Source organism: Schistocerca nitens, chromosome 1, assembly GCF_023898315.1.
Source record: "Schistocerca nitens isolate TAMUIC-IGC-003100 chromosome 1, iqSchNite1.1, whole genome shotgun sequence".
In the NCBI taxonomy this organism is placed as follows: Eukaryota; Metazoa; Arthropoda; class Insecta; order Orthoptera; family Acrididae; genus Schistocerca; species Schistocerca nitens.
The window spans coordinates 275,439,135-275,462,796 of NC_064614.1; the positions used below are offsets into that span (position 1 = coordinate 275,439,135).

The window sequence follows — 23,662 nt, forward strand, 5'->3', positions numbered from 1 at the left end:
TACAAAATTGTCATACATAGCTCATAGGCGTCCAAGAGAGATGACACTATAAAAGTTAAGTGTCTCCATCACACACAAGCGCAAGCTAGGTACCGTGCTACCGCAACTGCGGCTCTGTTCTTACACTACATAGGCCGCGTCGCCTGTAGTGTAAGAACAGAGCCGCAGTTGCGGTAGTACGGTACCTAGCTTGCGCAATCTTAGACATTGACGACTATTGAAATTAAGCTCGAAGTTCCCGAATATTAGCACAATAAGTACAGGCTGAAATAATCTGGTGTAAAAAAAACCGGACGTTGATCATAAATGGGATAATATTATCCATTTCCGGAGAGACATAAAATATTTGGCTGAAAATATTAACGTAATAGCTTGTAAATGAGAGAGTAGGCTAATAAACTTACGAAATACGCTGCTGGCCTGAACAGCTCCACCAAGGTAATGTCGGGCAGCCACAAACACTCCCGAAAAACACGATATCGGTGCACAACAGCAACTGGTCCCTACAACCAAGCGCTGCCCCAAACAGTACACCCGCAACTCGTAAAGCTATGAGCTGTTAACAAACACCACTCTACCCTAAGTGTATCATGAGCTAAAGGATATGAGTTAAGAAAATGTAATTCTTCAACGCCTTTATAACTTAATGGCATAAAACGTTCCTGCCACAATAATTAAACAGTGACGCTACTTAAAATTTCACAGATCAGGCACTACTTAATAACATAAAACGGTAAAATGCTGGCATAATAAACGTCTGCCCTAAAGCAACTTTACTAAACAGGTTGAAATCAATCTCAGAATGTTACTTCAAATACAAAAACAGTCAATAAGTCGCCTTGGCTACACATCCAGAGACTTGTTTACGCCAAAGAGACATTTCTATGAGAAACAAAAGCTTACTTTTAGGAGGTAGTACTTAATTACTAGCATTTATAAGTAAGGCTCTCTTTCATGGCACTTAGGTTTCAGAACAATATAAAACACAATTTGAACAGCATACATTAGTTTGACAAATTTCTTTAAAATAATTAAGATATTAAATAATAACTTAAAGAAAATATCTCAAGCCATTAAAAATAACCACTTAATAAACTAGGTTTACCAACGAGCTTATGAACAATATAACACTACTAAATACCCAATTTCATTAAACACTAGATTGACAACAAACGCCCTGACATCTCACCGGAAAATAACACTGATGTGAAAGCTACCGGATTTGAAGTACCACACAGCTTGTGGCGTAAACAAGTAATAGTAAGGCAAAACATCAAATAGCATCTATAATGGCAAGCAGCCACCTTTACATGAGCGAGACAAGCAGTAGCCATTAAATGGATCAAACTCAGAAAGTTGTGGTTAACAATACGTACGACGGGTGAAGAATTGTTTGAGATCTGTAAAGCGAGAGTACCAGACGCGGGCATACCACAGCGCGAGCGATACCAATCATTGCTACAACAAGACGTTGTTATTTCATAATTTCAGCTCAATGCAAAACGCCAGCATCCAAAAGCACACAGCGTGTACATAAGGGAAGACAATTCACCTGAACCATCCTGAAGGACGTGTTGAAAACTTCGCTGTAGCCACTAACGGTACACTCTTAACTAACCAATCTCCGCACAAATACAACCAACGGACCGCACAGCCGACAGGCCGACCGTTGTCCTCCGCGCCAGCGATAACACACAGGAAGCTAAGGGTAATTCGTGCCACCTAGTAGGGCGCCAGCAAAGGAAGGGAGACGAAAAGATGAAATGAAGCCGCCACGGCTCAAACAGAAGAAGTGAAGGCATGTCCCACACGATCAGTGTATTTAGAGCCGTCAGAGTAAGAAATTGTAGCAACCTGGAATTCCTGTAAGAGCATTAGGAACAAACAAAGGAACACCATTGGGGCGATGGAGGCTTTCGGAACCCGAAAGAAATCCATCTGAATACGGAGCCGATGCAGTAACCGAGTGGCGGACAGCAACAGGAAATGTTCTGGAATGTGCTCAGCAGGTTCACTTCTTTTTGGTTGAACAGGGACTGTTCCGAGTGGTAACAGGTACACCATTCTTATTTTGGTCGCGAGCCGACGGCTCCTTCACCAGTTATGCAGCCGCCCACTTCGCCCTTTTGGGTGCCACGCACAGAGCCGTTGCTGGATAACGCGCATTATCGATAAGAGCCAGCAGAACTCACGGTGGTTTCCCACGCTCGTTTAGGCAAATGCTGGGCTGGTCCCCAGTTTCCTTCTCGGCAAATACGACACGAAAATAGCTACAACACGATCACACACAGAACAAAGTTTATACAACTCTCAGACAACCCGCCTCCGTGGCCGAAGTTCCACCGGCACTGTAGCTCAGTGTGTTCAATCAGAAGGGCTGGCTGACCTCTGTAATAAAAAATAGTGATCGAAGTATTCAACTATGAACTTGAAGGGATGTCAAGACCTAATGAGTAGGATAATGATGACACAAAAAGATCTCTAATGAAGGGATGTCAAGACGAAATGTCTAGGATAATGACGAAAAAAAGGATCTCTGATACACGCGCATGCGGTGGCGCTCCACCCTTGGGTAATCCGTTTCGAATCTTGGTGGAGGAAAAAATTCTCACTGCCAGTATTTGAAGGGAAAAGTGGAGGAGAGGTAGTGGTGTGAGGGTCCTGATCACCAGACTCTGAGCCAGTGTTCTGTTTTAAATACCTAACCTCTCCGCAGTGTGTTGTGAAGTGAGAGCATGTGACACTGTTGATGCTGATCCGTCTGTTAGATGGGGATGTCAAGCTTGACCGCCCCCTTGCTGCTATTATGATTCCCCTCTTGTTATTACAACAAATCGTACCTATAACGTTTTTTTTCGAGACAGCTAATGTGCTGTTGCTTAGGAACCATAAACATAAAATCCATCGAATATGGACTTCTACTGTGGGACTCGAGCTTTCTGCGAGGCCCTCGAGAAAAACATGTCGCAGCACGTGACACTGCAGGTCTTACGAGTGCCAGCAGCCGTCTCTGGCGGGGAGCGACGAACTAGTACAGACGAGTTCAATAATTCATTACTGCTCGTTCAGATGCATGCAAGTCCTCAATAGCACACTACAAAATTAAGATCTTCAGTCGGTTCCCTTTCACGTAAATACTGATTTCGCATGCGCCCTGCTTGGAGCCGAGCTTTCCCGAAGTGTGGCGAACAAGCCTACTAATGTGACGTTACAAGTTTGTTTCAGGGCCTGTAAATTTCGTTGGCCCTGAGCCGTTTAGAATGACGTCACAACTTCTTTCCGAGGCCCGTATTCCTCGTGGGCTCCGGCATTCTACTTGTGACGTAGGAAGCGTTCTTGCAGGCTATTTGCTCTACTTTTCGAGGCACGTCGGCAAAATATCCCAGAACTTTTTTTATGTTTCACGTGACGAAATACCTGCTTGACTACAAACAGGGAGTAACGTCACAAAACTCTTACAGCGCCAAGTGAACATTATCTGGTCCCGTGTGCCGACGGCTTTAGCCAATGACGACTGCGGCAACATGAACTGCATCCGGTCACAAGGTTAAATCCAGTAATAAAATAGAAAAATCCTTAGTACAACGGATCCCGCATTGAGGGGGGGGGGGGAGGACTGACGTGAACAATTGGGCAGTAGAAACTTCCCCTTCACTGATTTGATTCATATTGACAGGCAATGAAGGCACAACTAGGACTTCCATATGTGGAAACAGGAAGACACAACTCTCAACGGTTTCGAGAAAACCGAGTCCGAGCACTTTGGGCGTCCTTATACATTTTAAATGATCGCTACCAGTCAATGAGTCAGCAGCAGAGCGAGTAAGCGCTTAATTTCATGTGCGAGAGACATATGAATCGAATCTTACTGCCGGCACATTCTTTCACTCCCATGTAATTGTAACTACAGATTTATTATGGTATGACTGTGCAAATTACAACCATATAGTGATTCATTTATTGTTTTCATAATCTTTATCTTCGAAAAAAGAGAAAAATTTTGTTCTTGAGGATTTTGGGTAGAAAGCAGGAGGTACAAAACTTACAATCAAATGCGTGTAGCCATTTTGTTTGTATAATTGTATCTACATTTTTGTGTAATCAGGTTGATACTGATCACAGAAACATGGAAAGCAATAATTATTGAGAGGTAGACCGTGTGCAATGGATGCTGAATCTTTGCATGTTCGTAGTTTTCTGAGTGCGTGTCTTGCATTCATAAAGGGTTCTCCATTATCACACACTTCCGTCGCATACCACATATTTTTATCATTACAATTAAGAGAAATGAAAGAAGTAGAAGCAGTGAGATTCGAGCCACAGACCTCGCTATTACAAAACTTTGCACTTAGTCCCTCGGCTGCGGATTCGTTGATTGCTTGTCCTCAAGCAATGTGTATAAGGACGCATAAAATTTTTAAATTCGGTTTTCACGAAAACTGTTGAGTTCAAAATGGTTCAAACGGCTCTGAGCGCTATGGGACTTAACATCTGAGGTCATCAGTTCCCTAGTACGTAGAACTACTTAAATCTAACCGAAGGACACCACACACATCCATGCCCGTGGCAGGATTCGAACCTGCGGCCGTAGCGGTCGAGCGGTTCCAGACTGAAGCGCCTAGAACGGTTCGGCCACTGCGGCCGGCTAAAACGGTTGAGTGTTGCGTCTCCCTGTAACATACGTTGAAGTTTTAGTTGTGACTTACACACTACACAGCCCGTCAGTGTGAATCAAATCGGTGACAGTATGTTCGTACGAGCCTCTTGAAAGGAGAAGAAGGGACAAGAGGGAACAAGATGGAGACTACACAGAAAAACATTTATTCGGAAATCTCACCTCTTACAGAGAATGTCAATATCAGCGTTGAATAACGCAAATTCCAGAGTCAGAGTCGCATCGCTCCCGCGCCCGTCTGCCGCCTCCCTGCATCGCATGCGATCCCCTCCCGCCACGACGGGGCGGCATAACGGATGTGGCCAGCGCACCCGTTCGCGTCATAATTCCCGCTACGCTATCGCGCTTGTCGCGGCTAACATATGCACGCACGTTCGAGGAGTGGCATTGTTCCCGTTATCGGCCTTTTTAGCCGCTCGGTCCTTACTGCGAAGGGAAATTCATCGCGACCGCAAACGTGTATGGCATCACACATTCATCCTTCGCTCCTAGAATAACACGTCTGGCGTTAGTGGTGGCACCCGACGAAAAAAAAGGGGACAGTTCTCGCCTTCCTTTTTTTTCGGCGTAGGTCTATTGTACGGCGCCGATACACGCGGCAGTCCTCTTTTTTAATGGGACCGCATCGGCAGGCGGCGGCGCGGATCAGAATATACAAGTAATTTGCCGGCGGGAAAATTGCCGCTCATTGTGCGCCGGCAGCCCTCCGGCGTTTTTTCGCACCGCGGCCGCCACGCCTGCGTATCGCCGCCCCCTGTGAATATTGCGTCGTTAGTCTTGCTTTAGCCGGCGTCTACCTGTCCCCATTATTCGGCAAATGCGCGGGCCCCGGCGACATTACGTCAGGGGGGAAGCCGTCAGATAAATAAAGCACCCAGAGCCCGCGGCGGATAGCTGAGCCGGCTCACGCCTCCAGAACATCTTGTCACTCCACTTTGTCAACGCGGAGACTCGTCTCACCGCAGGAGCGGTCTACATACACGCCATCGCACTCACATTTTTATGACCACATGCTGTGTTCCTCAGAAACCAGCGTTTTGAAACGCACACAGTTAAGATCCTTAGACGCCAGGAAGGCATCTGGCCCAGACGCTATCCCCGTAAGATTATATGTTGACTATGCTACAAATATAGCACCATTCTTATCCATCATCTATCAAAGATCATTGGAATAGCGGAAAGTTCAACGGGACTGGAAGAAGGCCTAGGTCATAACAATCTATAAAAAGGGTAGAAAATCGGATGCACATAATTACCGCCCAATTTCACTGACATCGATCTGGTTTAGAATCATGGAACATATTTTGTGTTCAGACATAATGACCTTTCTAGACTCTGAGAAGCTCTTCTGCAGAAACCAGGACGGTTTTAAGAAACAGCGGATATGCGAGACACAGCTGGCCCTCTTCGTGCACGATTTACAACAAGCTCCAGATACCGGCTCCCAGGTTGGTCCTATGTTTCTCGACTTTCGAAAGGCGTTCGACTCAGTTCCGCACTGTAATTTGCTCCAAAAAGTGCGCGCTTACGGTCTATCCGATGACATATGCGGTTGGATAGAAGGTTTTCTAACATACAGAGAGCAGTATGTCGTCCTGAATGGGGTAACTTCACAGAAACAAGCTTAACTTCAGGTGTGCCCCAGGGGAGCGTAATAGGTCCGCTGCTTTTTACGATTTACATAAACGATCTGGTTGATGGTATTGACAGCGGCCTTAGACTGTTTGCCGATGATGCTGTAGTCTACAAGAAAGTAGTATCACACGAAAGTTGTGAACAAATCAATGAGAATTTGCAGAAAATAAATGCGTGATGTAATGACTGGCAGTTATATCTCAATATTAGTAAGTGTAACCTACTGCGTATAACAAGGCGTAAATCCCCATTAACGTACGAATACAAAATAAATGCCCAGTCTTTGGAAGCGGTAATATCCGTCAAGTATCTGGGTGTGACTATTCGAAATGATCTCAAATGGAATGATCAGATTACACAGGTAACGGGTAAGGCAAACTCTAGATTGCGGTTTATTGGTAGAATCCTGAAGCGATGGAGTCCTTCAAGAAAGGAAATAGCTTACAATACGTTAGTTCATCCAGTCTTAGAGTATTGTTCGTCTGTATGGGACCCTTACCAGTTGGGTCTGATTCAAGAGATTGAGAAGGTCCAAAGAAGGGCAGCAAGATTCGTGACTGGTACATTTAGCCATCGCGAGAGCGTTACAAATCTCATAGTAAGTTTGAAGTGGGATACACTTGCAGGTAGACGGCGTGCTAAACGGAAGGGGCTGCTCACTAGATTCCGAAATCCGATCTTCACCGAGGATGTAGAGCATATAATATTACCACGAACTTTCAAATCGCGCAATGATCACCATTCAAACATAAGGGAAATTAAAACGCGTGCTGAGGCGTCCAGATAGTCGTTTTTCCCTCGCGCGATTCGCGAGTGGAACAGAGGGGGGAAATATGACTTTGGCGCGAATTGTGCCCTCCTCCACACACCGCTTGGTGGCTAGCGGAGTATATATGTAGATGTAGATGTAGACACTATGGGTTTACTAGGCGGCGCAGTTAAAAGTAGCCAGCCTCCTCTTAGAATGTGAATGCAGTATGTCGACTTCTGAAATAAACAGCTACAACAATGGACACTTTTATGCAATAACGGATTGTCAGCACTATCCTGTCAGCATTTCAGTTTATTTCATCAGTGAAGATAGACGGTTCTCTTTGCGGTCTGCAAAATGACTTTCTCGGTAGAAGAAAGAATTGAAATTGTGCAAGAATTCGTGAAAACAGGATCGATTAAGGAAACCCGTGGAGGGAGGACTACCAGCAAGAAGAGCAGTGCGGAGTCTATATAAAAATCGGTGCATCTACGGATCTGTGCGAAATGTAAGACGACAAAGAATTCCTTCAGTTCGCACACCAGAAGTTATTGCAAACATTCACTGAAGTATTAGTCAGAGCACAAAGAAGTTTAGACGTAAATTGGCCCAACAGGTGTATGTAAGCAGGAGGAGTTGCCAGCAGATATTGAAAAATCTTAATCTGAAACCTTGTCGTGTGACGGTTAATCAGCAATTACGGGAGGATGACAGTCAGAAACGTGTAGACTACTGCACGTGGCTTTTGAATAAAATCAGCGATAGTATGTTAGACCCTTTCCATTACATCGTGAGCGATGAAGCTTGGTGTGAATTCACAGAACACGAGGCACTGGGCAACGGAAAACCCTAACACTGTGTGTCAACTACTACTCCATGATGAAAAAATCGGCGTTTCGTGCGTCGTAAGATGAACTCACATCACAGGACCGATATTTTTTGACATTATCCTCAACACGATTGCATATATGGACATTTTTAATCACTGAATACGAAAGACAACACTGCTTCTTCCAGTAAGATGGGCAACTTGCCACACGCCTAAGGTATTCCTGGAACGAGTCCGTGATGTCTTCAGTAAGGAACGAACTGTCAGCAAACGTTTATGGCCAACACGTACTCTGGACACGCGATTTGTTGCTGTGGGGATACTTGAGGAGCAAGGTATATGAAACAAATCCACACACGATACAATATTTGAAAGACAATATGAGGCGTGAAGTTTCCCCTATCGATATGCGAACTTTAGGCCGGGTGTATCTGAATACGCTTGGACGTGCAAGCTGTGTACTGATGTTGCAGGGGGCCACTTTAAAAAAAATACAATTTTCACTGAATTTTTCATTGCAAATTTCTGATCTTAGTTACTGTAATTTCACTACTTTATCTACTTTTATCTGCACCACCACTGTATAGCTGTACCAATGAGAGGCCGGATCTTGCGACCCATCGATTTCGACGAGTCCCGAAGTAGTCGAGGGTCGCTTCAAAACTAACAACTGTGAAAGCATTTAGGCCATGAAGCTAGTGTCTAGTTTAATTATTTTCCTCATCGATTATTGAAAAAACAACCGCGAAGTTCTCAAACTAAGTTTAGATAAAAATCTTTATATATATCGGGCGAGTAACCTACTAGCATCAGATAAAAACATTTCTTTATTTCGATCCAGCAGAACTACTCGAGGAACAAATTCTCTCTTCATTGTATCGGCAATATGTGTCTGTCAAGACAGTGAATTATTTCGATCCAGCAGAACTACTCGAGGAACAAATTCTCTCTTCATTGTATCGGCAATATATGTCTGTCAAGACAGTGAAAGAAATCGAAAAGCGTATATATCGTTGTTTTATATAACATAAATTTTATTGTGTACAACGAAAAGTGAAATGCTTACGTTTCTACGGGCTTTGACGACACGTGTCCGATCCTTGGGTTAGACTATGTTTTTTTGTGTTTTCCGTGTTAAGTAATTGTGGAATCCATGGGTTTCGAGACGTACCATCATGCTTTCCAAGAAACATCCACTTGGTACCGAACTAAGTAAGGACAGATAGTGCGAGAGCTCTCGTCCAATCAGTTTTGGATCAAAGTTACTGACATGAATAATATACTGAAGAATAGGAAAACAAATCGAGAAGCTATTACACAACAATCAATTTGTCTTTAGAAAAAGTAAAAACACCAGAAAGGTGTCTATTCACTTGGAAATAAGACTTCATTTTTCTTAAGAAATGTTCAAAGGATTTATTCATCTAGAAAAACCACTAGACAGTGTAGACATGGCACTACAAGAGGTTCGAAATTCTCAGAGAAATAGCAATCAATTGTAGGGAAAGACAGGGAATATATATTAGTACAATAACCAAGAGAGAACAATAACAGTGGAAGTTCAAGAAGGAATTGCTCTGATTAAAAAGTGTGAGAGGGAGATGCACACTTTCCCCTATACTGTTCAATCTACACACCGAAGAAGCAATGAGGGAAATTAAAGAAAATTCAAGAGTGGGTTTAAAATACAGGATGAACAGTTCAATGATGAGACTAGTTTTTGAAATGAAAGTGCGTAAGGATTACAGGACCTGACGAATGGAATGGATATTCTGAGGAGTAGCAGAGGTGACTTTAGAGATGTACTAGTCAAAACTGGAGACCATGAAATGGACGAATTCTCCTACCTTCCAAGAAAAAATGACATATGCCGGACGAAGCGAGAAGGAGATAAAAAGAACACCAGCACAAGCAAAGCGGTGCAATTCTGCCCGAAAGGAAACTAGCAGTATCAAACATCGGACTTATTCTAACGAAAAAAATTTCTGGAAAATACGTTTCGTGTACAGTATTGCACTGAAGTGAATCACGGATTAGAAAAACCGAAAAAGAAGAGAACAGAAGCGATTGAGATGTGGAAAATTAGGTGGACATAATATAAGAAATAAGGAGATTTCTCACATAATCTGGGAGTAGAGGAACGTGTGGAAAATACTGACAAGAGGGGTGATGAAGAGGGCAGGATATGTCTCAAGATCTCATATCACGTCCGTGGTATTAGAGGACGCCGCAGAGGGAAATAATAGGGGAATATAGGAATTGAAATATATTCAACAAATAACTGAAGACATTGGGCGCAAGTGCTAAAAAAAGAAAAAAAAATGAGATGTACGGGAGAGGGAGTTGTGGTAGGCTGCGTCAAACTAATCAGGCTACTGATGACCGAGGAAACAAAAGGTTGCTGACGTACTTCCTCTCCCTTCTTCTTTCCGTTTTTGCAAATCATGTGTAACGTGATAGCAATGGAACAGATGGAAACACGACTTAAAAGTGTTCCCTTCAGAAAATGCAATTGTCTCACGTCTGACGGTGTAGATGATTTGCATCTACATATACACTAATGGTTAATATAAGCTAAATTACCAGTGTGCGTTGGTGCCTAGATGAATAGCTCAAATTGCTGCAAGACGTGTGGTTCGAATCTATACGGACGGAAGTTGACTTTAATCTGAATGCACGCCTTATATCATGTGGCCAACGCTCACGTTAGCAGGGATGGAAATTTCTTCGTATCTGTTAGATAGTGAGCGTGATACGTATTCTTTTCGTGTTTATGAGTCTTGTAACGATTCGACATAGTTCAAAACGGAGGCTGAGTCGTGAATTTGAACTCTTATTTTTTTCGAGAACTGAGATTTGCGACTCTATGGTGCTGAAGGTGACAGTTCCATACAGCACAAATTGCACTATTATTGCTTTAAATGACACATTGCCTGACAAAAAAACGAGCCAGCCAGAAGGTATAGTCAAACGACAATTTCACCTTGTACATGCCGTCACCATCGGCGGGTAAGTAAATGGTTAGAGTTGCAATTCTCTGTTTTTTTTTTTTTTTTTTTTTTTTTTTTTTGTGGTTTTAGGGCGCACAACTTCAACGGTCATTAGCGCCCAGACTACGTTAGGAATGCACCGCGAGTCGCAAGTTTAAAACAGCAACGAAACCGAAAACACGATAAAAGACAGACTGACAGGCATAGGATTAAAAAAGAAAACAGCATAATCAAATGTCCTTTGAGAGGGTTGTCAAATTGATAAAATGAAGAACGCGAGCAGCTGCTCGTGGGCCATCCGCTAAAATGGCTTCTACAGTACAGGGCAGGCCAAGATCAAGACGCAGGGTGTTAAAATCCGGACAGGACGTTAAAATGTGGCGGACCGTCAGCAATTGCCCGCATGGGCAGAACGGCGCCGGCGCAGCCGTCAGCAGATGGCGATGGCTGAACCGGCAGTGTCCAATTCGTAACCGGGCCAAAACTACCTCCTCCCGCCGAGAAGGGCGTGAGGAGGACGTCCAAGCCAGGGGAAGAGGTTTTAAGGCCCGAAGCTTGTTGTCTGTAAGTGCAGCCCAATCGGCATGCCACAACGATAAAATGCGCCGACAAATTACCCTGCTACAATCTGACGAAGGGACACAACAAGAAGCTGTCCGAGGCTGGAGGACCGCAGCCTTGGCCGCGGCATCTGCAGCTTCGTTCCCGGGGATACCGACATGGCCAGGAACCCACATAAAGCTAACCTGAGAACCGACGTCCACCAGCTGCTGAAGAGAGCGTTGGATCCGGTGCACGAAAGGGTGAACCGGGTACGGATCACTGAGGCTCTGGATAGCGCTCAGGGAATCGGAGCAGATGATATATCCAGAATGTCGGTGGCGGCAGATGTAAAGAACAGCCTGGTAGAGGGCAAAGAGCTCAGCTGTGAAGACCGAACAATGGCCATGGAGCCGGTATTTGAAACTTTGTGCCCCGACAATAAAAGAACACCCGACCCCGTCATTGGTCTTAGAGCCATCTGTATAAATGAAGGTCATATTAATGAACTTCGAACGAAGTTCGACAAAACGGGAGTGGTAGACCGAACCGGGGGTAACCTCCTTCGGGAGCGAGCAGAGGTCAAGGTGGACGCGAACCTGAGCCTGGAGCCAAGGTGGCGTGTGGCTCTCGCCCACTCGAAAGGTTGCAGGGAGTGGAAAATTAAGGTGTTGAAGGAGGCGACGAAAGCGAACTCCAGGGGGTAGCAGGGCAGAGACATACAACCCGTATTGACTGTCGAGAGAGTCATCAAAAAAGGAACGATAAGACGGGTGGTCGGGCATTGCCAGTAACCGACAGGCATACCGATAAAGCAGTATATCGCGCCGGTAGGTGAGTGGCAACTCACCAGCGTCAGCATGAAGACTCTCGACGGGACTAGTATAAAACGCTCCGATCGCAAGTCGTAAACCCCGATGTTGTATGGAGTTGAGGCGGCGTAAGATGGACGGCCGTGCAGAGGAGTATACGAAGCTCCCATAATCCAGCTTGGAGCGGACGATCGACCGATATAGGCGAAGTAGGACGGTTCGATCCGCTCCCCACGACATACCACTGAGAACACGGAGGACATTTAGAGAACGGGTACAACGGGCAGCCAAATATGACACATGTGGAGACCAACTAAGTTTCCTGTCAAATGTAAGACCTAAAAATTTTGTTGTCTCCACGAATGGGAGAGCAACGGGACCGAGTCTTAAGGACGGTGGGAGAAACTCTTTGTAGCGCCAGAAGTTAATACAGACCGTCTTCTCGGCAGAAAAACGGAAGCCATTGGCGACACTCCAGGAGTAAAGACGGTCAAGAGAACGCTGAAGACAGCGCTCCAGGAGACACGTACGCTGCGCGCTGCAATAGATGGTAAAATCGTCCACGAAAAGGGAGCCTGATACATCAGCTGGGAGGCAATCCATTATTGGATTGATCGCTATGGCGAAGAGAGCGACGCTCAAAACTGAGCCCTGTGGCACCCCATTCTCCTGGCGAAAGGTGTCTGACAGGCCAGAACCCACACGTACCCTGAACTGTCGATCCATTAAAAAGGAACGAATAAAAAGAGGGAGGCGACCGCGAAGGCCCCATGTATGCATGGTGCGGAGAATGCCCGCCCTCCAACAGGTGTCGTAAGCCTTCTCCAAATCAAAGAACACAGCCGCGGTTGGGCGCTTCCGCAAGAAGTTATTCATAATGAAGGTCGACAAGGTAACCAGATGGTCAACAGCAGAGCGGCGCCTACGAAATCCACATTATACATTGGTAAGTAGGCGTCGAGACTCGAGCAGCCAAACCAATCGAGAGTTAACCATTCGCTCCATCACTTTACAGACACAGCTGGTAAGCGAGATGGGTCGATAACTGGAAGGCAAGTGCTTGTCCTTCCCCGGCTTAGGAATCGGGACAACAATAGACTCGCGCCAGCATGCGGGAACATGTCCCTCAATCCAGATGCGATTGTAAGTACGAAGAAGAAAATCTTTACCCGCAGGAGAAAGGTTCTTCAGCATCTGAATATGAATAGAATCAGGCCCTGGAGCGGAGGACCGTGATCGGCCAAGTGCGTTTTCGAGTTCCCGCATGGTGAATGGGGCATTATAACTTTCACGATTCGAGGAGCGGAAGTTAGGTGGCCTAGCCTCCTCTGCCTGTTTGCGGGGGAGGAAGGCAGGGTGGTAATGAGCGGAGCTCGAAACCTCTGCGAAAAAGCGGCCGAAGGCATTGGAGACAGCCTCAGGGGCCACAAGGACGTCATTCGCGACCGTCAAGCCAGAAACTGGTGAGTGGACCTTAGTGCCAGATAGCCGGCGCAGGCTACCCCAGACAACAGAAGAAGGAGTAAAACTGTTGAAGGTGCTTGTGAAAGCAGCCCAGCTGGCTTTCTTGCTTTCTTTAATAATACGACGACACTGTGCACGTAATCGCTTATAACTGATACAATTCGCCACTGTAGGCTGTCGTTTAAAGGTGCGTAAAGCACGTCGACGAGCACGTAAAGCGTCTCTACATGCCGCGGTCCACCAGGGGACCGGTACGCGACGTGGAGAAGAAGTAGGGTGAGGGATGGAATATTCAGCAGCAGTGAGAATGACTTCCGTGAGGTGTGCGACCTGACTATCGCAGCTTGTGAATGTTTGATCCTGAAAGGTCGCCCTGGAAGAGAAGAGCCCCCAGTCTGCTTTGGAGATGTTCCAACTAGATGAGCACGGAGAGGGGGTATGCTGCAGGAGATGGATAACACACGGGAAGTGGTCGCTCGAATATGTATCAGAAAGTGCATACCACTCGAACCGGCGTGCAAGTTGGGGAGTACATATAGAGAGGTCTAAATGGGAATAGGTGTGAGATGTGTCCGAAAGAAAAGTAGGGGCGCCAGTATTGAGGCAGACAAGATTGAGCTGGTTGAAAAGGTCTGCGAACAGGGAGCCCCTCGGGCAGGATGCTGGAGAGCCCCAAAGGGGATGGTGGGCATTGAAGTCTCCAGTTAACAAAAATGGTGCAGGTAGCTGAGCAATAAGTTGCATCATGTCTGCCCTGGTAACGGCAGACGACGATGGAGTGTAAATGGTACAAATGGAAAATGTAAAAGTGGGGAGAGTAATGCGGATGGCAACTGCCTGCAGGCCGGTGTGCAACGTGATGGGATCGTAGTAAATATCATCCCGGACCAGCAACATAACCCCTCCATGAGCTGGGATACCTACCACAGGGGGTAGGTCAAAACGCACAGAGGTGTAGTGTGCCAAGGCAATTTGATCGCAAGGGCGTAGCTTCGTTTCCTGGAGGGCGACGACGAGCGGACGGTGCAAGCGGAGCAGAAACTTCAAGTCCTCTCGGTTGGAGCGAATGCTGCGAATATTCCAGTGAATAAGTGCCATCGTAAGAAAAGAAAAAGGAAGATGAAAGAAGGGGTCACCTCGAAGGCCGCTGAGGGCCTGGCTTCGAGCGAGCACTGCCGCCGCTATCAGTAGGCGGACAGTCATCGTCCATTGGGTCTATAGGTTCATCGGCCATCTTGGAAAGATGGCCGGGAGGGGGAGCTTCCTCCGCCGGTGAACGGCCAGATGTTCGGCTACCAGCGCTGCGTCCAGGCGAAACGGATGACGGCCTGGGGCGGCAACCGCTGGGTGGCGCAGGAGAAGAAATGCGCCGTGGCGGAGAAGGAGAACTGTGCTTCCTATTTGCCTTCTTGGAAGGTCGTTTGGTGGAAGTACCGGTCGAAGGCTGGGAGGTCGAGGTACGTAGGAAGTCTGCACGGGACGGTTCCTTCTTGAAGGCCCGTGCATCTGACTTCTGGGTCTTCGTCTTAGCAGAAGCTGATGAAGGGGCTGGTGCCTGTGGGGTGATGGGAGGAAGAGGAGACGTCGACCGCGCGATCTTAGCACTGGCCGAACGGACGACCGTGGTGCTGAAGGTCAGATCGCATGTCTGGGTTGCCACCTCCCTGGTAGTCCGAGGAGAGGCGAGGACAGTACTGTATTTCCCCGCTGGGAGCAGCGTGGGCTTCCTACTAGCCAATAGCTTGCGAGCAGCCGAGGTAGACACTTTCTCTTTGACCCGAATTTCTTGGATACAGCGTTCTTCCTTATAGACAGGACAGTCGCGGGAGGATGCGGCATGGTCACCCTGACAGTTCACACAACGAGGGGACGGAGGTGGACAGTCACCCTCATGGGCATCCCTGCCACAAGTGACACATTTAGCCGCATTGGAACAAGACTGTCGAGTGTGATTGAAACGCTAACACTGGTAGCAGCGCGTAGGTGTCGGGACATAGGGGCGAACAGAAATAACCTCGTAGCCCGCCTTGATGCGCGATGGCAGCTTAACACTATCAAAGGTCAATAAAAGTGTCCGGGTCGGTACAAGGTCATTGTTCACCTTTTTCATGACCCTATGGACAGCCGTCACGCCCTGCTCAGCGAGGAAAGATTGAATCTCCTCGTTAGTCAAGCCGTCGAGGGATCTAGTATAGACCACACCACGAGACGAATTCAAAGTTCGGTGAGCCTCCACCCGGACAGGGAACGTGTACAGGAGTGTGGCCCGAAGCAGTTTTTGTGCCTGAAAGGCGCTCTCAGTTTCGAGTAATAAGGTACCGTTACGCAACCTGGTACAAGATTTAACAGATCCGGCTATGGCATCTACGCCCTTCTGGATAACGAAAGGGTTGACAGAGGAAAAATCCTTTCCGTCCTCAGATCGAGAAACGACGAGGAACTGTGGGGCAGGCGGCAGTACTTTTGTCACTGGTAGCTGGTCACGTTTCCGTTTTTGGGCAGAAGTCGAGAGAGATGGAGTGGAATCCATTGCAGAGGAATCCCCCATGATTGCCAGCGTCTCCGATGGCGCGCTCCTTCCTTGTGGGGACCCTCTCAGAGGGCACTCCCGCCTTAGGTGAATGTTTACAACTCAGGTCACACCTCCCGAGAAACAGACGGAGGGACCAATCGGCATGGTCAGAAGGTATCAGCTCAGGCAATCACCCCTCCCCGGGCCTGGCCCTTACCAGGGGGTACGCGCGTGCCTTACATGTCTACCCAGGGCGGGGAATTACGCGTTACCCCGTCACCGGCTACGCGTGCGAACGCGTGGGTCGGCCTTCAGGCGCGCACTGGGAGGAAGGAAGAAGAGGAAAAAGGAGAGAGAGAGGGAGAGAGAGAGGGAGAGAGAGAGAGAGAGGACAGACTGTCTCAAACGCCGAGGCGGAGACCAGAGAAGGCAAGGAGAAGAAGGCAATGAGAAGGCAAGGAGAAGAAGGCAATGAGAAGGCAAGGAAAAGAAGGCAATGAGAAGGCAAGGAGAAGAAGGCAATGAGAAGGCAAGGAGAAGAAGGCAATGAGAAGGCAAGGAGAAGAAGGCAATGAGAGGGCAAGGAGATTTTGCAGGGGAAAGTGTAAGGAAGACAGTGAGGTGGAGAAGAGCAAAGAAAGGAACCAACCAAAGGAAGGAAGAAACGAGAAGTGAAAAAGCAAAATGACCGCAAATAGAGGTCGTGGAACCGTCCGTCTCCGGACGCAGGCGCTAACTACCCCCTTGAGGGGGAGGGACTCCTTTTAGTCGCCTCGTACGACAGGCAGGAGCAATTCTCTGTGAAAGGGAGAAGACTACCACAGTGCATTCGTGTTGTTACCAGGCTTGGGAGAGTATATAAGAGATATGAACAGCATCAGATCTTGAGTGATCACTGAGAAGGATGTGAAGGCACAGCGTATTCGTTTGAGACAGAGTTATTAGCACCCGGGGAATCTCAAGGGGTCTTGTTCTGGGTCTCCATTTGGGCGTCTGTTCGTGTTGAGCAGAGATATTGTGCGGTATTCGAATGCGACAGTGGCCGGATGCTGGACAGCATCGGAACGTGAGGGCAGACATACTCGTCAAGGTCCCGGCTGGCCAAGTCTGACCACCACAAGGGACGTTCACCATGATGTGAACAAAACACATCGCACTATTTGTCCGACACTGGGAACTGCCGGGCTAAGGAATTACGGTCCCATGCGTAGGCTGACATTAACACCAACAAGCAAACGGCTGCGTTTGGAGTGGTACCGTGATTGGAAACCGTGGACTGCCAATGGTGAGCGTCGCATTGTATTCAGCGATAAGTCGCCTTTTTCTTATAAGCTGGATGAACATTGCCGACGAGTATGGCGGCGATTTGAGGAGAGGTTTCATTCTTCCAATGTTTTGGAGATACACAGAGGTGTATAACTACAAGTCGTGGCTGATGGTGATTGAGCGACTCTAACCGCACATGCTACGTCCTCATATAATATCTCTCATGTGACAGTATTGTGGTGCCATATTTCAACAGAATAATGCTCGCACAAGCACGGCACGTGAACAGGTGAACTGCAGAGGCGGATTCCTAACTGGAAATGGAGGGAGAACATGTATCCGGAAATGGACAAAGTTCTTGTAACGACAACAAATCATCCCGGAACACAATACAGAGCTGTAGCGCATCCACGTCACAACAGTCGTTCAAAAGTGGCCTCCATGGGATTCCAGGTGGTAGGGATAATAGCGGTTGTCGTGTAGGATAGACATAACTGTACTTTGACGTACGCCATGTTGGCGGGTCACTTGCCTGAAACTTGTCCTAGGGTTAGTCCTGTATCCCGTAGAATCCGGTCCTCCAAATCTGGTGTATGCACATCCGCCGCCTCCTTGCACGTTCGTCTGTCTGAAAGGACCCATGATCACACAGATTCCCAAAAAAGGCTTGAAATGTTGTGTAATGTGATTGGTGTCTGTGAGGGTACTAGCTGTGCTGCCTCTCAACCATTTCCATCTGCTTGACCGTATGCAAACACGATCGCGGCTTGTTTCTGACATGAATGCCAGACCATTCTGCTACTTGCAGTACGCTGCGTTAATCGCACAGCCTGTAACACAATAGGAACATACGGCAAGTGGGCAAGGGAACAGTCATTCGTCAGCAGCATCTACTGTGGCAACGGAGCATGTGTTGTTTATAGGGCCTTTGTTTCCTCCATTTCTAGTCAGGAATCCGCCTCTGCAGTTTGTCGGTTTTATTAATGTTCACCCTGTATATTTTGTTGAGTTACCCTCATGGCCAACAAGACCACAGATCTGTCCCAGCTAGGACGTGTGGGACGAGGTTGGACGCCAACTTCGTTCCAGTGCCAGTATCCAGGTTATCAAGGACCAGTTTCAACAGTTGTGGGGCAGAAGATACGAGGCTTTATGATACCCCTCCCAGCCGAATCACTGTGTGCATCCAGGGCAGAGGGGCGAAACTAAATACTGATAAGTGGGTTCATACTGCCATGTTCTTTGTAGATTTGAATTGAATTTGTAATCACTGCAGTACCATCATACACCCTCTGAACAGATGAGTTCAATTTCATTTTCTTGTCCACTTTTGGGTGCCTGGCTATTTTGGACGGGCTGTATATTACTGAAATTTTGTTGGAAATAAAGTGTGAAGTAGTCTTCCTCGTTCTTAATCATCCACACTTACGAGCCAAACATTATGACCTTATTCGGTATGTCCACCTTTGGCACGGATAACAGCGACGACGCGTTGTGGCATGGAAGCAATGAAGCCTTGATACGTAGCACTTCTCTTGGGAGCCCTTTTGCTCTCTCTCTCTCTCTCTCCCTCACACACACACACACACAAACACACACACACACACACACACACACACACGTCACCCATTTCCAGTAAATTCCGGGGAGGGGGCTGAACAGCTCAATGTTTTCGATCTGGTACAGATCCGGTGAGTTGGGGGGGGGGGGGGGGGCAGCACATCAATTGGAACTCGACGCTGTGTTCCTCGAACCTCTCAGTTACACTCCTGACCTTGTGACATGGCGCTTTATCTTGTTGAAAAATGTCGGTGCCATCGGGAAACATAATCGTCATAAAGGGTCTTAACCAGTATACGATACTCCTTGGCCGTCATGGCGCCTTCCACGAGCTCCGCTGGACCCACGGATGCCCACGTGAATGTTCCATAGAACAGAATGGAGCTGCTGTCAGCTTGTCTTCGTCCCACAGCATAGGTGTCAAAGAGCTGTTACCCTAGAACACGACGGATTCGCTTCCTTTCATCAGCACAATGATGTAAGAGGTGTCGGAATTCATCAGACTATTCAACGCTCTGCCAGTGCCGATGGTCACGTGCCATTTCAGTTATAGTTGACGATGCCGTGATGTTAACATGGGCGCATGCACGGGTCGTCGGTTGCCGAGGCCCACCTTAATGTTCGGTGCACTGTGTGATGTTAGTTCCACCACAGTTCGCCCTCTGTCCTGTTTTAGCAGTCTGCCCAGACTACGGCATTCGACATTTGCAATGAGGGGTGGCCGCCAAGTCTCCCGACGTCTGGACGTGATTTCACATTGGTTTCGTCACGTTTTGAAGAAACTCACCACAGCACTCCTCGAACACCCGACAAGTCGTGTAGTTTCCGAAATGCTCATGCCGCTCCTCCGGGTCATCACAATCTACCCTCGGTCAAACTCAGATAGCGCCTTCCGCATTCTACACACATACCACGCTCACCGATACTAAATGCACCGTGCGTGCGTGACTAGCAGTCACCCCACGCCAGGTGACGCTGCTACCTCTTGAATGGGTTTATACCGATAGTATGCCGGTGGTCATAATCTTGTGGTTTTTCAGCGTGTCTGTTGCCTTTCACAGGAGTTGCCTTCGTGTAGTTCCCGACTCGTATACCGAAACTAGCCCAACTCAGTGAGTCCCTATAAACCCATACGTAACAGCGCTAGCAAAGTAAAACAAGCCTGCCACAGGTTTGTGACAGGTGCTTAATAACGTAATCGGAAATATCAAAAGATGTTGGTAATATGCCATTCTGAATGGGAGAAATGGAAGAACTCTTATCTTAGGATATCGAGACGTCATATTTGTCTTGACAGTGATGGAAGGTGAGTTGATGGAAATAAGCATATAGCACTTATAACGAGCAAAGCACGACTGGGAATCAAACTCGAAAGAAATGATGGTGCTATGCAAGGGTGCGCAACAGAGCCGCCCTGAGCCGGTTCGTTTTTTGGAATAATGTGAGTGAAACCTATAATAATGCATAAAGGCACGTAAGGTTAAAGGTTAGGCTCCATATCCCACCATGTGTCATTTCCTGCTACCACCTCATTGACATAAATACCTCTGAAACAGATGAGCCTTTGGCAATCACAATTTCAGTAAATTATAACACAGACTGAGTAAGATATCAGATCTCAATAATAGGGCAATAAAAACCGGTACACCTTGATTAATAAGAGTTTCGGATAACCCAAATTATGAAATAGCTCTTAATTTAATTAAAAGGGAACAGGCACGTCCTCAATAGTAACAGCTTCAATTAAGTAAAATTACGAAATAGAAAACAGGCAGGCCTCCAATGATAACAGCTTCAGTTAAGTGAAATTACAAAATAGAAAACAGGCAAGCCTTCTTTAATAGCAGCTTCAGTTAAATGAAATCATCAACTAGAAAGCAGGCAGGCCTCCTTTAATAATAGTTTCAGTTATGTAAAGTTACCATATGGGAAACAGGCAGGCCTACTTTAGTAACAGCTTCAGTTGAGTAAAATTACGAAGTAGAAAACAGGCAGGCCTTCAATGATAAGAGCTATAGTTAAGTGAAATTACCAAATACCAACGGTCAGGACTTCAATAATAACAGCTTCAGTTAGGCCTTCATGAATAACTGTTTCAGCTGAGTAACCAAGAGTTTGAATTGCCTCCTCACAAGGGGTGCACCAGAAGGCTTATATGCAAGGAGCAGCCGGCCGCGGTAGTCTCGTGGTTCTAGGCGCGCAGTCCGGAACCGTGCGACTGCTACGGTCGCAGGTTCGAATCCTGCCTCGGGCATGGATGTGTGTGATGTCCTTAGGTTAGTTAGGTTTAAGTAGTTCTAAGTTCTAGGGGACTGATAACCACAGCAGTTGAGTCCCATAGTGCTCAGAGCCATTTGAACCATTTTGCAAGGAGCACAAGAATATACCAAATAGGATGGCCAAGAAATTTTACAACGAGAGGACCGGCCTTCCAAGGCCCTTTTCGTTGGGTACAGAGCGGCAAAATAAATAATGGCGCAGCAAGGTTAATTACGTGAAAGCAACTACCCAAACGATATATCCGCGACATTGCAAGATACCACCTCTACAACGACGGCGAAACGCCCGAAAGAAAACTAGGCTGCAAACCCAATTACATTGCGTCAGAAATGTCAAATGTTGAAACCTCCTAAGCCAATGCAATCAACAAAGCGATGACGTCTGCAATGCCCGATCTCGAAACCGTCATCCGCCCGTGTTACAGGAGAAAGGTACTTACCTGGTGTTCGAAGACGTTTGGCAGGGACGTCGCCTAAAACCCAACCATCTAGGTACGGCGTAACTGCTGGGTGGGGGTACGGTCACAGCATAGCAGAAACACGTTGTCGCTCCGGTTGCGGGAACACGATCGGATCACACAAAATGTGTGATCCTCTGCACAGACGACCAAGGCCAGAATCGGCTCAGGAAAAGGAAACAACAGCCACTATTATAGAACCAGCTGGTAGTGAAACAGATCAGCTAATAACTCGCAATTATCGCAACAGACCTCTAGATATCAATAAGAAAAAACAAATAACAGTTATGACCTTAACATCCGAAATTTAACTGACGTTCATGAATCGAAGCTTAAGCTTGTCGGTTCCAAAGGGGGCCCAGAATTCAGCACAGCGAAGCTGGCTTCAACTCTCTAATCGGTGAACCACGTCCCAGAACTGCACCGTACTCGGTGCCCAAGTCTCTTGCTCAAGTGTTCGCCTTACTCGCCCGGCGGACCTCTCCACCCTCCTTCTCGCTCCGTTACCACTCACCAACTCGCCACGCCACAATACGCCCCGTACCCCATCAAAAACCTCGAGCGAAGATCTTAGTGGTCTCGCACCAGAGGGTCATCACACCACAGATGGAGTCACTAGCGCCAGGAATTCGAAAGGCAACGCCAGCAACCCCGCCACGGCTCAGTGAAGTCTATAATTTTAGGTACCTTCGCATCTGGTTCAGTAGTCGCAACTTATAGCATGAGATAAAACAAAGCATTATTAATACATGCAGAACACATTTCAATACGAGAAAGATGAATTCACGCTTAATCTCCAGTAAATCTGCAATAAATACTACATTTAAAGCAATTATGATTCCAAGGGAGGTGTACGAAAGGGCGAAGTTAAATACTGATAAACCAGATATTGAAAAATCATTGAGTAGATGACCCAGTGCCAGTAATAAATCGCTGGTAGAAGTTTTTTCCAGAAAATTTAAGCAAAAAGATTTATATCGGCAGGAGTTGTATAACGTCTCATAATTCAATAGCTGCTGTGCTGGTGAATTGTTTAAGGAAATCAGACAGCTGTTGTGCAGCAGAATAATTTTATTCTGCATGTTCAGATTTCTTAAAAACGGTTGTGGGAGCGAGTTCAGAACAGAGAAGGCTAGCTAGGCGCCAGTATGCTAACGTTAACAAGGCATACCGCCGACGTAACAGATGTGAGGGCAAGAGGCGAGCATTGTCACATAACCTCAGAGTGAGGAAGGCAGAAACGCAAATGCTGCAATGCTACATAACTAGGCACTGTGAATTAACAGTATGTAATTTCAGTGCCAGGGCGCCACTGAAACGCCAAACGTAGGCAGAAAGGCCCAAGCTCAGCGACTCAGACAAAATACTGAATTACCACAACGAGGCAAAGAGTGCTGACAGAACCGATAAACGACGACAAATGTGCTCTTACACACAGAGACACAGCGACGTGCTCTCAGGCTCGTCTTTTTAAAAAACGAGGCTTTCGGAGCTGAAAGCTACATTCAGTCATGCTGCCATCCTGCTGTTCTATCTGTGTCGTTAGAGCCAGAGAGAATGACAGTCTACTGAGTTTCAGTGAAACTACGAGAAGCTGATAAACTGCAAAAAGGTGGGAATTTAAGGAGATGGGACCTGGATAAACTGACTAAACCAGAGGTTGTACAGAGTTTCAGGGAGAGCATAAGGGAACAATTGACAGGCATGGGGAAAGAAATACAGTAGAAGAAGAATGGGTAGCTCTGAGGGATGAAGTAGTGAAGGCAGCAGACGATCAAGTAGGTAAAAAGACGAGGGCTAATAAAAATCCTTGGGTAACAAAAGAAATATTGAATTTAATTGATGAAAGGAGAAAATATAAAAATGCAGTAAATAAAGCAGGCAAAAAGGA

At 46.8% G+C, this 23,662-nt stretch overlaps 1 protein-coding gene across 1 annotated transcript in view; it reads left to right on the plus strand.

Moving 5' to 3' along the window:
* Positions 1-23,662, plus strand: part of LOC126243161 (lachesin-like) — a 1,186,501-nt gene that overhangs the window by 273,683 nt on the left and 889,156 nt on the right. The gene's annotated exons all lie outside the window — the stretch shown is intronic.